This window comes from Halichoerus grypus, chromosome 2 (assembly GCF_964656455.1).
Source record: "Halichoerus grypus chromosome 2, mHalGry1.hap1.1, whole genome shotgun sequence".
In the NCBI taxonomy this organism is placed as follows: Eukaryota; Metazoa; Chordata; class Mammalia; order Carnivora; family Phocidae; genus Halichoerus; species Halichoerus grypus.
This window is the reverse complement of record NC_135713.1, coordinates 79638825-79653658: the sequence shown is the minus strand read 5'-3', so window position 1 is coordinate 79653658 and position 14834 is coordinate 79638825. Positions and strand designations below refer to the sequence as shown.

Here is a 14834-nt window from a genome sequence, read left to right as displayed (position 1 = left end):
ATTGAAGCAGACTCAAATTAGTCTGGAACAATTAGAAGCAAGGAATGGACAGGTGTGTGGGAGAGAGTGGGGAAGGCCACACCCCTAGCAATATCCTTAAAGTTCCCTTATCTAGTAGCTTCTGAAATAGTGTCTCCACCCATGAACATCTCAGTACCATGGTTCAATTCATTCTCTTATTAATTAAGCTAATGTGAACGGGGATTTTTTTTCCATACTAATGAAATTGCTTATCTGTCAACTGATCTCTAATCTCTAGGTCAGATGCCAGGTCAGTGTATTACTCAGGCTTAAATGATTCAAATGAATCATAGGGAAGACCTTATTTTACACTCAAGCTTTTTGTGGTTAGAATTTCTGCTGCTTTTCTCCACATAAGAAAGAAAGGAAAAGAAAAGGCTTCATGTGGCATCTTTCCAATGAGAATATAACAACACCTTTCCTCCTGTGCCACAGTTCTCCTCAGTGGCAGACTTCTCTACCAAATACCTTTGGTTTTTTAGCCATAATTTTCTTTCTGGAAGGACTCATTTGCTTAATCATCCACTAACACTCATTTCTGCAAACTGGGTTGAGATACTGGCTACATGGAGCCAAAGTGGTTTCTTAAAAGAGCTGTATATTCTTTGTAGAAAACAGAATTCTCAACAAAATTTAACATGGATTTTCTTTGTGTGTGTGTAGAGACATCAAAATTGCTTTCATCATAAGGTGCAACATTATTTTTCTCCATTTAGTGGTCTTCTTCACGGACAAGCTTATTCCATGGAGAAATAAACGTCTTCAGTTTGGATCAGTTATCAGTTACATAGATCTATGAGCCTCTCCCCACCCCAACACACACACACACACACACACACACACACACACACACACACACTCTTTAAATTTTCAGCATTCTATATTCTTAGTTACATTTATAACTCCGGATTACTTTCCACTTGTGATTTCTAAGGTTTATTACATAATCAGCTTAATATATCTACCTCAAAATTTAAGCAACTGGGGATTACCAAGAGGTCCAGTCTGCCTTCTGTGGTGACCCTGGAAACTGCTCGGCCCAGACAAGGACAGTCACTGCCACCAATGGTTTTGGCTCCTTTGCCAGCATGTTTGCTGTGAGCTGACAACATTTGTATCTGACTTCTGCTAAAATTAACCTCACTTGGAATACAGTCTTTCTGTTTCATCAGTATAATTACTGGCCCTAGAGTGCCTTCCCAAAGCTGTTGTTTATAATGATTCATGTAGCAGAAAATATACAACTTCGTTCTCAAGAGCCAAGCAATGACAATTCCATCCTGTGGCAGAGAAAATGCAAAAACAATCAGTATAAAAACCCAAAGGTAAAGAAGATCTCTTCCTCTTTGAGTGAATCATTTTTTGGTGAAGGAAATACACACAGACACACAATGCACGCTCCTGCACTTTGAAACATCTCTCATTCTAAAAATCAATGACCAGCATCTGTTTGGTGGCTCATCTCATCCAGGTTAATTATAAACTGGGTGAGCCATGGGTGAGGGCAAAATGAGGGATGACTTCTGATATTGTTTCAGGAGTCATGAGAAGACCTTGACCTTCCTCCAAATGCTTTCTTTGTCCTGGTAAATGACAGACATGTCACCATCAGTGCTTCATTCCTTTAGCAGTTGGATGTGGTCAAAATGCAACACCCCCGAGGCAGGTAAGCATTCAAACTTCATCTTCCTCTGTGTTTAGGATAGACAGATTCTTCCCAGCATCAAGTTTAGCTTGAAGCAGCAGCTCTCAACGCTGACTATACATCAAAATCACCTAGGAAGCGTTTACAAAACACAACTGAAAGTGTTCTACTTTAGACACGTGAATCAGAATTTCTGGGGGTGGGGCTAAGGCACCAGTATTTTTTTATTTTCCTTGCCTCTGGAGACATGTCTAGCAAGACGTTTCAGTGGATGAGGCCAAAGAGGTTGCTGCCTGTGTTCTCCTTTAGGATTTTGATGGATTCCTGTCTCACATTTAGATCTTTCATTCATTTTTTTTTTAAAGATTTTATTTATTTATTTGAGAGAGAGAGAATGAGAGAGAGAGCATGAGAGGGGGGAGGGTCAGAGGGAGAAGCAGACTCCCTGCCGAGCAGGGAGCCCGATGCGGGACTCGATCCCGGGACTCCAGGATCATGACCTGAGCCGAAGGCAGTCGCTTAACCAACTGAGCCACCCAGGCGCCCCAGATCTTTCATTCATTTTGAGTTTATTTTTGTGTATGGTGTAAGAAAGTGGTCCAGTTTCATTTTTCTGCATGTGGCTGTCCAGTTTTCCCAACACTATTTGTTGAAGAGACTGTCTTTTTTCCACTGGATGTTCTTTCCAGCACCAGTATTTTTTAAAGTCCAAGTGCTCCTGTAACTTCCAACATGGGGCTATGATTGTGAAGCTAGAGAGTTTAGATATGAGAAAGGAATGGAGAAGATAGGAGCCAGGCATCCAATGTGAAGGCACAGTGTGTGCACACTGACAAACCCCTTCCAGGAAGAAAGGAATAAAAGAGGGACAGACCTGACAAGGCTGTCCACATGTGAGGGACAGCTTGTCTATACTCAAAACACCCCCTCCATCCCCAAATCTGCTTATATGCGCTCTAGGTCTATTTGACCGGTGGAGGTAGCCCTCCATCTGTTGGTGGGGAAGGGAGATGTGACCTAGGTAGGCCTTGCCGATTGGAGCACTGAATCCCTCTGAAAAGTGATTGGTTTGAGAAACCCAAACTGCACCAGTCTGAACCCCAAATCCTTCAGATACAGAACTTTTACTGAAACTACTGGGAAAGAAGCTCTCTTTCAACTGAGATTGCTAAACTGCCAAGATGAAAGTCTAGACCTGCTAGTGCTAGCCGCCATCCTGAGGGGAGAAGCCTGAGAATGAAGCCAACATGGAGGAAGGTGCTCCGGGATGAAGAGAGCCAATCTTAATGGCATTCTATGAACACTGGATCTTACCTCATATATTGCCTAGACTACGGTGGTGGGAGCTAATAAACTCTTACGCTTGAGTCATTTTGAGTTGAATTATCTATAAATTGCAACAAAGAAGAATTCTGAATAATTGACAAGTAGTCAAGCCCAAATGAGTCAATGAAATCTCTAGGTCAGATCTGTTACTGTCCCACTCTTAAGGTAGACCTGGTTGAATCAAAAGTGGTAAAGGTTACCGTAAGCCATAGAAAAGAAATTGAGATTCTCAAAGTGTTTCAAAGTTAATATGTTAGACTTTTCATTTTAGTTGCAAATAAATATCAAAAAGAAGAGTTGTGCCTTTAACTATGTTCCTAATTTTAAGAAAATCTACTCAGTCTTTTTTTTTTTTTGCTATTTGGGTTAATCTGAGCTAGATTAATTATAGCATCAGTTAATTATTACCAACACTTAACCTCCTATGATGAATCAACCTCTCATGAAAAACTAGTTTACAAATTCAAGTGGAAAAAAAAAACAGTTTTCTGCAATACACATTCTAATAAATTGGGTTTCTATGTACAACATAGTCGATTCTGGAACTACAAATCAATAATCTTTGAAACTACTCAAATCAGCATTATAATATTTTAGGAAAGCTGAATGCCCTTCGCAGCAAAGAGAAACAAATATACATTTTTATGATAAGATATAGAATAAGTTTATATTTAACTTATATTTTATGGTCACTGTCTTGAAAATATTTGTCACCTTCACCTTATCCATCTAACATGTAATGGACAATTCAAGTCTTTTTTTTTTTTTTTTTTAAAGATTTTATTTATTTATTTGAGAGAGAGAATGAGAGAGAGAGAGAGAGCACATGAGAGGGGGGAGGGTCAGAGGGAGAAGCAGACTCCCTGCTGAGCAGGGAGCCCGATGTGAGACTCGATCCTGGGACTCCAGGATCATGACCTGAGCCGAAGGCAGTCGCTCAACCAACTGAGCCACCCAGGCGCCCATGGACAATTCAAGTCTTGTCGTCTCAAATCTCATGCGTCAACAGACTCCCATTCTTTCCCAGCTCTTTATAAATAATTTCTAGTTGGAACTGGAAATCCATCAAATTCAGTTATACTTTTTAACCAACCTTGATTTAAATAAAGGATTATAATTTTCTAATTTTACAGGTCTGTGGTTGAAATACTCCAATCTTGTGTTTCCCTTTGAAGCAAGCAAATAAGACTTTTGGATAAGGTGTTAGGAAGAGTGGAGGAATGAGCTTAGAGCCAAACCATGTGAGTTGACGGGTCTCAGGCACAGGCTAAACCACAACCTGTGGATGTGGGTGTCACAGGTCAAAGTAATCATGTGGCCCCTATCCTAATTGACACTCCTTAAATTTGTTCAACATTTAGTGATGTGTCATCTGCCCGCATGCAGTTTTGGTTTATTGGTTGTTTGGTTCCATGTTGTGATTGCTGTTGTTTTAATTTCCACTCAAGGTCACTGCTTTCTTCAGCAGGAATGGGACTAATTAATGTTTCGGTCATTATGTAAGAGGCTGCATATGGAAACCTGAAGTAACCTGTTCTGACTTATCCCAACTATATCTTAACATGCCTTAAAAACTAGTGACCTGACTGACCTGCTTTCTGATCCTGCCTTTAGCCCCATCATTCCTGGTTTGGAGCAGGCCATGGTGTAGACTGAATCCTAGTACTGGGATAACTATTGTCCTTGAGCCTTGGGATGTTTGCTCTGGGATTTCACTTCCTGAGGTATGTGCATTCTGCCACTAATCCAAAGGGAGGGAGCTCACAGAGCTCTGACTTCAGGTCATCTTCACTCCCTCTCATCCTGACCTGTGCCTTTGATCCCATCCCATAGTCTCGGTCAGACCATAGCACACAGCCAGCCCATCTCTCACTCTAAACATTTCCTAGGTAGGAGTCAGACACCAGTCGACTATGTCCTCTTAACTTTAGGGGACACATACCAAGTTCTCCAAGTGATAGATAGCATGAAGTCTTGAAGCCTCTTTCTCTTGGCTTGGCCTACAGAGGAAGTACCTACACACATAGAACTTTTTTCCCCTTGGGGGCTATGTCTCTAAAGACATCCTCCTCACAAATTCTCCTTGATCCTAAACAACTAACTCTTTTTTATCCTGGAAGTGGATGAGATATAGAATCCTATAACTCATGTATATGTAACTGATTTTTGGACACTTACTTGGAAATTCCTATAGGATGCTCTGGCTCACAGAGTGTTACCTATCACCTGAGGGTTCATCCCATAAGTTCCATGTTAATTTCCTGTTTTAGCAAGGACTAATATAGCTAGCTACAGCAGGATCAAAACCCCGTAAAGTCATCCAGATAAAAAATGAAAAGATTCTTTGCCAAGCATATTTAGAACAGCATCATGTCTCACCTGGAGAACAATCAGGTCATGACCACCTTGTGCTCTATTTTTCATCTCTGCGGTTACATGCCACTTTTAGGAAAACTTGGCAAACATCATTGCTTTAACTCATACTAAAGGCAGAACCACCTCGGCTGCCTGAAATAACTCACTCCTTGATCTACCTGTAATAGCGTCAGATTCATTCCCCAAAGAATGCTTCATGTACTGTAGACTGAAAAGGCACGGTTCAGCTCAGCAGGACTTCGATAGTCAAAACTACTATAAATAAATACAAGTCACTTTTCTACTTTAGGAGTTTGATAACTTGACTCAATGCACCTTTACAATTGTGTCTTCTAAGTAACAGGACAGATAAATCCATGGTTGACATGAGATGAGGCATATGATCTTCTCAATACTTACAGAGGCAGAACATTCTTCAATTATTTGGGGAGAGCAATTGTAAAAATAACACAGCCTCATATTATTAAGAATTAGTACTGACCAGAATAAAGAACAGTGTTTTTTGTTTGTTGGTTTGGTTTTTGTTTGTTTGTTTTAGAGAGATAGAGAAAGAGAGAGAGAACAAGCAGGGGGAAGCTGCAGAGGGAGGAGCAGGCTTCCCGCTGAGCAAGGAGCCCGATGCAGGGCTCGATCCCAGGACCCCGGGATCATGACCTGAGATGAAGGCAGTCGCTTAACCTACTGAGCCACCCAGGCGCCCAAGAACTGTGTTTTAAAGTCATTATTTTTGAGTTTGGTCTGGTTTTATTGATCCTTTTACTTATATTAAAGATAAAATTTTGCCTGTGGATATCCATGGACCTATTTGCAACAGAAAACAGTTGGTAGGTGCTGGAGATGCAGAGATGAACCCAAGGTCAGCCGTGTACCCAGGGTATCTCCGGTTCCACGGAGGAAGCAATGCAGCGTGGCCGTGACGGTAGGACGCGCCAAGCCCTAGAGTGAAGCCACTTACAGAGGGCAGAACAGAAAAAAAGTCACGTAGTCGGAGGCACTCCGGGCAGACGGAGTGGTATGTGCAAAGGATATGAGAAGTGACAATTCATGATTTATTTCTGGGACGTGGACTGCTTCCACAGGCAGAGGAGGCTGCCCTGTCAGCATCCCTGTCTGGGTTTGCTTGAGTCTCGGGCACACAACTACTGGTTGCCATCGATTTGGTAAGCTGAGTAACAAAAAAGGGAAACTACCTGTGAGGGCTTACCACGGACAAGCAAGTAACTGAGACATCCTGAGATTATCTTGGTATTCAGGTTAAAGGTGCTTCGCAGGGACACCTGGGTGGCTCTGTCTGTTGAGCGTCTGCCTTCCTCTCAGGCCATGATCCTAGGGTTTTGAGATCGAGCCCCACATCGGTCTCCCTGCTCAACGGGGAGCCTGCTTCTCACCCTCCCCTTGCCCCTCCCCCTCACCTGTGTGCTCACTTGTTCTCTCTCAAATAAATAAAAAATCTTTTAAAAAATAAATAAAAAATAGAAAAAAAGAAGAAGAAGAATGTAGCAGGAGGGGAAGAATGAAGGGGGGGAAATCGGAGGGGGAGAAGAACCATGAGAGACAATGGACTCTGAAAAACAAACTGAGGGTTCTAGAGGGGAGGGGGTTGGGAGGATGGGTTAGCCTGGTGATGGGTATTGAGGAGGGCACGTTCTGCATGGAGCACTGGGTGTTATGCACAAACAATGAATCATGGAACACTATATCTAAAACTAATGATGTAATGTATGGGGATTAACATAACAATAAAAAATTTAAATAAAAAAAAATTGGCTAAAAAATAAATAAAAAATAAACGTGCTTCACAGAAAAAGCCCTCTCACTTTGTTGTCTAATTCATCAGAGAAACCGTGCTGTGTAGCGGACTCCAGCCCACCGAAACAATACACTTTGTCTTTCCCGGGGCGCCCTTCGACTGAACCAAGCCTCCAGTCAATCTCCCCATTTGATCCTACTTACAGCAACTGGTGGAATCATGTTTTCATTGTTTTTATTTTTTTATTTTTTTTAATTTTTTTTAAAGATTTTATTTATTTATTTGAGAGAGAGAGAATGAGAGAGAGAGAGCACATGAGACGGGGGAGGGTCAGAGGGAGAAGCAGACTCCCTGCCGAGCAGGGAGCCTGATGCGGGACTCGATCCAGGGACTCCAGGATCATGACCTGAGCCGAAGGCAGTCGCCCAACCAACTGAGCCACCCAGGCGCCCATGTTTTCATTGTTTTTAAAGAAAAGTGTTTTAAAATTAAAAGTGACTCAAAGGTATCCTTGAGAAACCTTCACAACGCCTTTCTAAGAATGTTGGAAAGGGGGAAAAAAAGAAGTTCAAAACACTTACAGAAATTGGAAATGCCTTCTCCTAACCGGGATATTTCCTTGAGGTAGGTTTCTTCCAGACCACCAGCAGCACCTGGAACTTGTTAGAAACGCCGTTTCTCCAGCCCCACCCCAGCCCCACTCCAGCCCCACCCCAGCCCCACCGAATCAGAAACTCACGCTGGCGCCAGCCTTCCAGAGTCTAACAGGGCTTCCAGGTAATTCTGATGCAGGCTCAAGTTTGAGAACCATCATCCCAGAGGAATAACTAAGGGCCTGGCAAAGCCCACAGGCCCAAAAATATGCTTATACAAGACTGCTGGTTATGTTACGAAAATGTTTATCATTTAAATGTATTCCTTGGGATTAATGCACAAGCCCCTTAGAATGACCATATCTTACTTGGGGAAGTCACAGCCACACACTCACCAGAGAGTTACTTCAGGGGGCATCTTTCTCCTCCAAACCTCTTCTTGTGTTGATGAGAACACTGAGGCCCAGAGAAGCCAAGGAACGCGTCCACAGCAGAGGGCGAGGTCTAGTCTTCAGACTTCTTGACACAAAATTGAAGGTCTGCGCCACAGATACTAACATAATTGCACAAATATATTTAGTTCCTCTAGCAGAAACCAGGGATTCAAAAAAATGGACCATAGTGAAAATAGTTTTATTATTTCTAAGCTTTTTATTTTTTGTATTAGGGAAACTAATACACATTCATGTAGGGAATTTAGAATTAATAAAACTCATAAGAAGGACAAAAATCAACTATAATTATACCAAGAGAAAAGTGCTATTAACATTTTAATGTGTGTACATGTATATGCATTATGTGTGTATAAAGACTATTTTGTAACAAAATTTTTGCACATGCATGAGACATCCTGATATCATCTTGGTATTCAGGTTAAACATGCTCAGTGGAATGTTTTCATTGTTTTCAAATAAGTGTATTTTAAAATTAAAAGTGGGGCCCCTGGGTGGTTCAGTCAGTTAAGCATCTGCCTTCCGCTCAGGTCATGATCCCGGGGTGCTGGGATCAAGTCCTGCATCAGGCTCCCTGCTCAGTGGGGAGTCTGCTTCTCCCTCTCCCTCTAGCCCACCCCACCCCACCCCCACTCGTGCTCTCTCTCAAATAAATAAATAAAAGCTCTAAAATAAATAAATAAAATTACAAGTAACTTGAATATATATATGGAGAGAGAGAAAATAGAATGTACATATAGAGAGAATTTCTATATAGGGAGTATAACACATAGAATTTATGTATTTTTTCACTTAACATTTCTTTAGAGAACAAAATCACCATTTTAATGATTGACTTGTATTTCATCAGAATAAATTTTTTACCTTTTCTTACTTTTTACATTTATAATTTTCCAACATTTTGTTCTAGGAATAGGAAAGAGGTACCCAAGAAGGGCCCTTGCCAGCTGGAGAACTGAAAGCCCCCAGGCCCCTGTGGAGATACTAAGATGGGCAGGAGGAATATTTTGGGAGATGTGGAAATCCCCAAGAAAAACTGACCATTCACCATTTTCCCAGGCATTGTACCGTGTATAGACGTGGCTGCCTCAGAAAGAGCGCATAGCTTCATCCAAGGCTAACACATGCACTCACCTCTCTGTCTCTCATAACTCTGAGAAGCTACTTTTCTAGAACTTCAGTCAAGTGATAACAAACATCTTCAGTGCTTCATTTAACTTAGAAAGGGCGATTCAATCAAAACAGATCTTCATAAGAATTCTTCAAAGATAAATGCAATACACCTTTTTTCTAAATATTTTTAATCAATGCTTATTGTTTCCTCTCATCTGAATAAAATTCCCTTTTTTTTAACTCAGTGCTAAAACAATGTTCTCAAATAATGATGGATGACCTATTTATATCATATGAAAAAGAGTATATTGCTTCTAATCTACAAGGCTATGTTTAGGTTGCTCAGCTAAAATGTTCTCTAGTTATAAAATATTTATAAAGTAATTTTCCTACGTTTTGCCCTTTCAACAAGTTTGCAGTTGTAAGCATAGTGTAGTGTTTGGGTAGGAACTACATTTACATCTTATCAGTTTGATCATTTTCCCAAACAAATAGCAGTCTTTTCCCAATGGGTCCTTACTCAACATGATAATGTTTATTCTTAATTCCATCCAAATTTTAGAAAGAATTTCAACACCTGTTTTGCGTGATACATTTTTTTTAATTGAAATACTCTGGGGGCTCCTGGGTGGCTCAGTCGGTTAAGTGGCCTTTGGCTCAGGTCATGATCCCAACGTCCTGGGATCCAGCCCCTTGTCAGGCTCCTTGCTCAGTGGGGAGTCTACTTCTCCCTCTCCTTCTGCCTGCCGCTCTCCCTGCTTGTGCTCTCTCTCTCTCTGTGTCAAATAAATAAATAAAATCCTTAAAAAAAAAAAAAGAAATATTCTGATCTTCAAATGGCCACTTTAATTTTCACACTTGCCTTTTTAACTCTTGGCAGCATTTCTAAAGATTTGGATTTTAAGTGTCTGTTCAAAAAGAAGATTCACAGAGATTCAGTCATGCAGAGCTCCAGTGAAATAAGACGATGCTTCTTTTCTGAAAGGTCAGGTATTCCAATGTCCAACTTGAGTCTTCGTGGAAGAACCCATCTCCTGAGCAGTTGGTGCTGACCCTGGCCCCATCCCTTGGTTGGGGGAGGGAGCTACACTATGCAAGTCCACCAATGAAGATGCTGTTTACCTCTAAAAAATTTCAAGGAAATTAATTTCTGAGCTTTTCACTGGGACGCTTCTCAAAAACAAACTTTCTGAGGTAGTATTTCTGAAAGTGGTTCACTATTACCCTGGGATGATAATAATTGTTTTTCAATTTAAAATAAAATAAGATTACCTAACTATATAATGTTTGGAAATGGTTAAGCAAAGGTGAGCAGTTCGACATGCTAAAATACCTGCTGAAGAGGGGGAAGAAAGGGTAGCAGTGGTTCCCAAGCTTATCTGACCATGACCATATCTTCCTTCAAAAAAACACAAAACTATTAAATGTCGCAATGAAGATTTGAAGCCACCAAGGTCAAAGGTCAATCGTCCCTTCTTCTATGTCCTGTCCCAACATCACTTTCACAGCTTTTACTGACAATTCTGTAGATATTTCTACCCCTTCAGCTCTATTCTTTCCGAATTTACATCAGCAGGGATTCACCCCATGTGTTGGAAGGCCTTTACTATAATGAAAGAGTGTAACTGCTTTCTTTCCTAATTCCTGCAAGAGGACAGGTCGCTGCTCCTGATGTGTTCCACAGTGCTACTTTATCTCTTCATACCTTTCCCCAGGGGTCTTTCCCCCATGTACACATATTTTGAGTTGAAATCAGTGGAATTTTTTTTGTAACATAATTTAATTGCCTCTCCGGCCTCTTCCATCAGGAACTATGGAATGTGCTTTGCTTCCTATCAGGGGAAAGCCAAGTTAGACAGCCAGTTTCTTGCTGTGGCAGGTGGGGGTTAGAAGAAACCTACTCCCCTGCCAAGCCTCTGTGACCATCCCACTACACCTCATACTTCTAATCCCTTTATCTCTGTCCCCAGAACAAGAAGTCATGTCTGTTGGCCTCCCGATACCTCGGTGGGATCGGGAACCTTAGTAGTGACAGCTCTGTCCTTTCTCTGGATTAAGGATCCTGGAATCCAATTTGAAATGAGAGAAAAGTCAATGTCTTAGGTAAAACATACTTTCCAAACTTGCTTCCATTGTGCCTCCTTGGACCTGCCCTGGGACTACTACTGAGTCCCAGAGAGCACCAGTTCCTGCAAGGTCCCTAACCACTAACCCCACCTCAAATTCCAAAGGACTCTAGGGCAACCAACCCCTGAGGAGCTTTCCAAAACTCAGGACTTTCAGGACAAAAGCTGGGAAGGTCCTGAACAAACTGGGATTGGTCATTCTGTTCTCAAAGCACCTTTCCTGGTAAGAGCACAGTCTTTCCTGGTAAGAGCGCAGAGTCAGGGTAACAGAACCTCCTTTCTAGTGATTCCCACTCTTGTCTCTAGGGAGCTAGGAAGCAGCTGGAGCCAGGCCAAGATAATGATCTAGTGGGGAGTCTGGCTCCTCCCCTCCCTCCCTCCTCCCCTTCAGCACCTCCCAACAACCCCCAGAGCCTCCTCTTTCTATCCCTTTGAACTTCAAGTCTTGGTCACAGAATGTCCCACTTTGTTACTTCCCTTATCATGCCTTATTAGTAAGTCATTCTAATAAGGGGAGTAACCTAGAGACGAGACATAGAGTCAGCACAATCAGGTGGCCTCTGGGGATGGGAGGCACAGCCATCTCCATGATGGAACATTTAGGCTCTTTCTACCTAGTTGGTATTTGTGACCAGTGGGGTTGAACCCCCTCCCAGTCTGAAACAGTTTCTTCCAGAACCATTTGGCTGACTCACAGCTTCCTGACCTAAGATCTGAAGAGTATGGTCTACACACAGGGTAGTAATACTCTTTTTATTACTTATATCAGTTAGGATGTTTCTACTGCAAGTAGCAGACAACCCTATTCCAACTGATTTATAAAATAAAGGGATTGTATTGTTTCATAAAACTGAAAAGTCTAAAATAGGGAAGTTTTCAAAAGATGCTTGACTTAGTGCTCCATGAAGTCACCCAGGATCTAATGTTTTCATTGTCTGCCCTACTTTTCATGGTTTTGCTCCGTCATAAGACTGGAGTCCTTACCTCCAACTTTTTGTGACAAATTGAATTGAGTGAAAACTACAGGGCTTACTTCTTAGGTCTAGCTCCTATATTTGTGCCTGGATCTCTGTTCCACCAGTGTAAACCAGTCACAAAACCCTGACTGTTCACTGGTTTCCAAAAATAAACAAACAAACAAGCAAATGAAAATACCATTCTCCCCCAGCATTTAAGGAATCTAGCAAGGACTAACGATTTGCAAAGGACAGGTCACCTCAAGCCCTAAATGCTCCACACCTGGATATTCTCTCGATCTCCCACACACATCCCAGCAATTTTCCTCCCTTTCTGGAACAAACCAGCCCTCACTGGCTTTTCCCCTCCTGTCAAAAGCCAGGGCACTAGTGGGCATGGTCCCCAGTGGATAATGGAGGCATTTTCCTTTAAAAGGTGATTTGCTCAACCTTGAGGCATACTCACCACACTCAACCAATAGGAGAAGGGCCCCTGCAGGGACTGAGGGCTAGCGTGAGACAATATCATCCTCTACTCCACCACCAAGTGTGGCATTGGGTTCCAGATCCTTCCACTGCAGTGTGTCACCTGGAGAGATATTAAGAACAAACTCTTATTGGATATTTGGATGACTTTCTGCAGTTTTCATCATTTATTCAGTTCCATTATTACACATTTTAAGTGTTATAATGTGAACATCTTGTGTTCTCTTTCTCTCAATTCGAATACATTCAAACTCTACCTTATTGAACATGTAGTTTTATTCTATTAAGCATACAGTTGTAGTTATGTATTATTCATTTATTACTTAAACAAACTAGGCTAACAAAGAACTATCCAGTGGAATTCCCAAGGACTTTTTGAAGAGATTTTAAAATAAATAAGTAAATATGTACATACTAGATATACATACATAAATCCATTCTTCTTTCTTCAAAGTAGTGAGGCTTTTCCTCATAAGTATCTTCAATATCCCTCTTCAACTTTATTTATACCATTAGTATTATTATCTAGGCTCTTAACCTATTTAAAAAGAGTTTACAAAAAAGTTATCTAAAACTTCAATCCTGGGGGCACTTGGGTGGCTCAGTCGGTTAAGCATCTGCCTTTGGCTCAAGTCATGATCTCAGGGTCCTGGGATCTAGTCCCGCATCGGGCTCCTTACTCAGTGGGGAGCCTGCTTCTCCCTCTGCCTGCCACTCCACCTGCTCCCCCTGCTTGTGCGCTCTCTCTCTCTCTCTCTCTGACAAATAAATAAATTAAATCTTGGGGAAAAAACAAAAAAGTTCAATCTTGGGACAGAGTGGCCAATGGCCTGCAGAGCAACACAGCTAAGTTTTATTGTGACTACTGTGACCCATTCCTCACCCATGACTCTCCATCTGTGAGAAAGACACACCGCAGTGGTAGGAAGCACAGAGAACGTGAAAGACTACTATCAGAAATGGGTGGAAGAGCAGGCTCAGAGTCTGATCGACAAAACAACCGCTGCATTTCAACAAGGAAAGATACCTCCTACTCCATTCTCTGATCCTCCTCCTGCAGGGGCAATGATCCCACCTCCTCCTTGCCCTGGTATGAGGTCAGTGCCCCATATGGGGGGCCCTCCCATGATGCCAGTGATGGGCCCTCCTCCTCCTGGGATGATGCCAATGGGACCTGCTCCTAGAATGAGGCCTCCTACAGGAGGCCATAGGCCAATGATGGTTGGGCCCCCAATGATGAGACCTCCTGCCTGTCCCATGATGGTGCCCACTCAGCCAGGAATGACTCGACCAGAAAGATAAGGAGAGACAGGAACCTCTTTATATTCATTTTACATTACTTATTCTTCTTCACCAGGAGATCATGGTGCTGTAACTCTGGGCGTTTTCTCACAGCAGGACAAGGAAGACTTGCTCCCCCTTCCTAGCAAAGAGAGAATAGTTTTTGCAGGGGAGTAGTAGGACAAAAAAAAAAAAAAAAAGCAATTTTCATTTGTATTGTGAAATGTGAAAATAAAATTGTCTACTGTTTTATTTAAATTAAAAAAAAAGACTTCAATCCAACCCTCATAAGCTATCCCAGATTCCACACAATGAATTTGAATTAGTCAAGTTTTACTCAGTGTTATTTACATAGATTCACTTATTCATTGTTAAAAACCTAATGTTAGGTTACATTTGCATTGTCTCTCAAAAATTGCATTCTTAAACTGAATTTGCGAATATTAAAAAGTAAGTATGAAACATGGTTTAAAGGTTAAGACAGAGGGGCCTGGAGACATTTTGGTGGAGAGCATGCTTTCACACGCAGGTCGCAGGCTCGCCCAGACACTCCCATGCCGTCGCCTGCCCAGGCCAGGCCGGCTCTGCATCGGACCTCTCACTGCCACCCCTCTACCACCTTCCGCATTTCCCAGCTCCACACGGTCCCCTCCCCAGTGAACACTACTCCGGCCTCAGCTGTGGCTAGAGCCAGAATCAACAGACCCTC

General features: G+C 42.0%; 1 pseudogene; it reads left to right on the top strand.

Annotated features, from left to right (window-relative positions):
• Window positions 1-1620: 1620 nt before the first annotated feature.
• Window positions 1621-14146, top strand: LOC118530795 (U1 small nuclear ribonucleoprotein C pseudogene; annotated as a pseudogene).
• The last annotated feature ends 688 nt before the right edge of the window (window positions 14147-14834 follow it).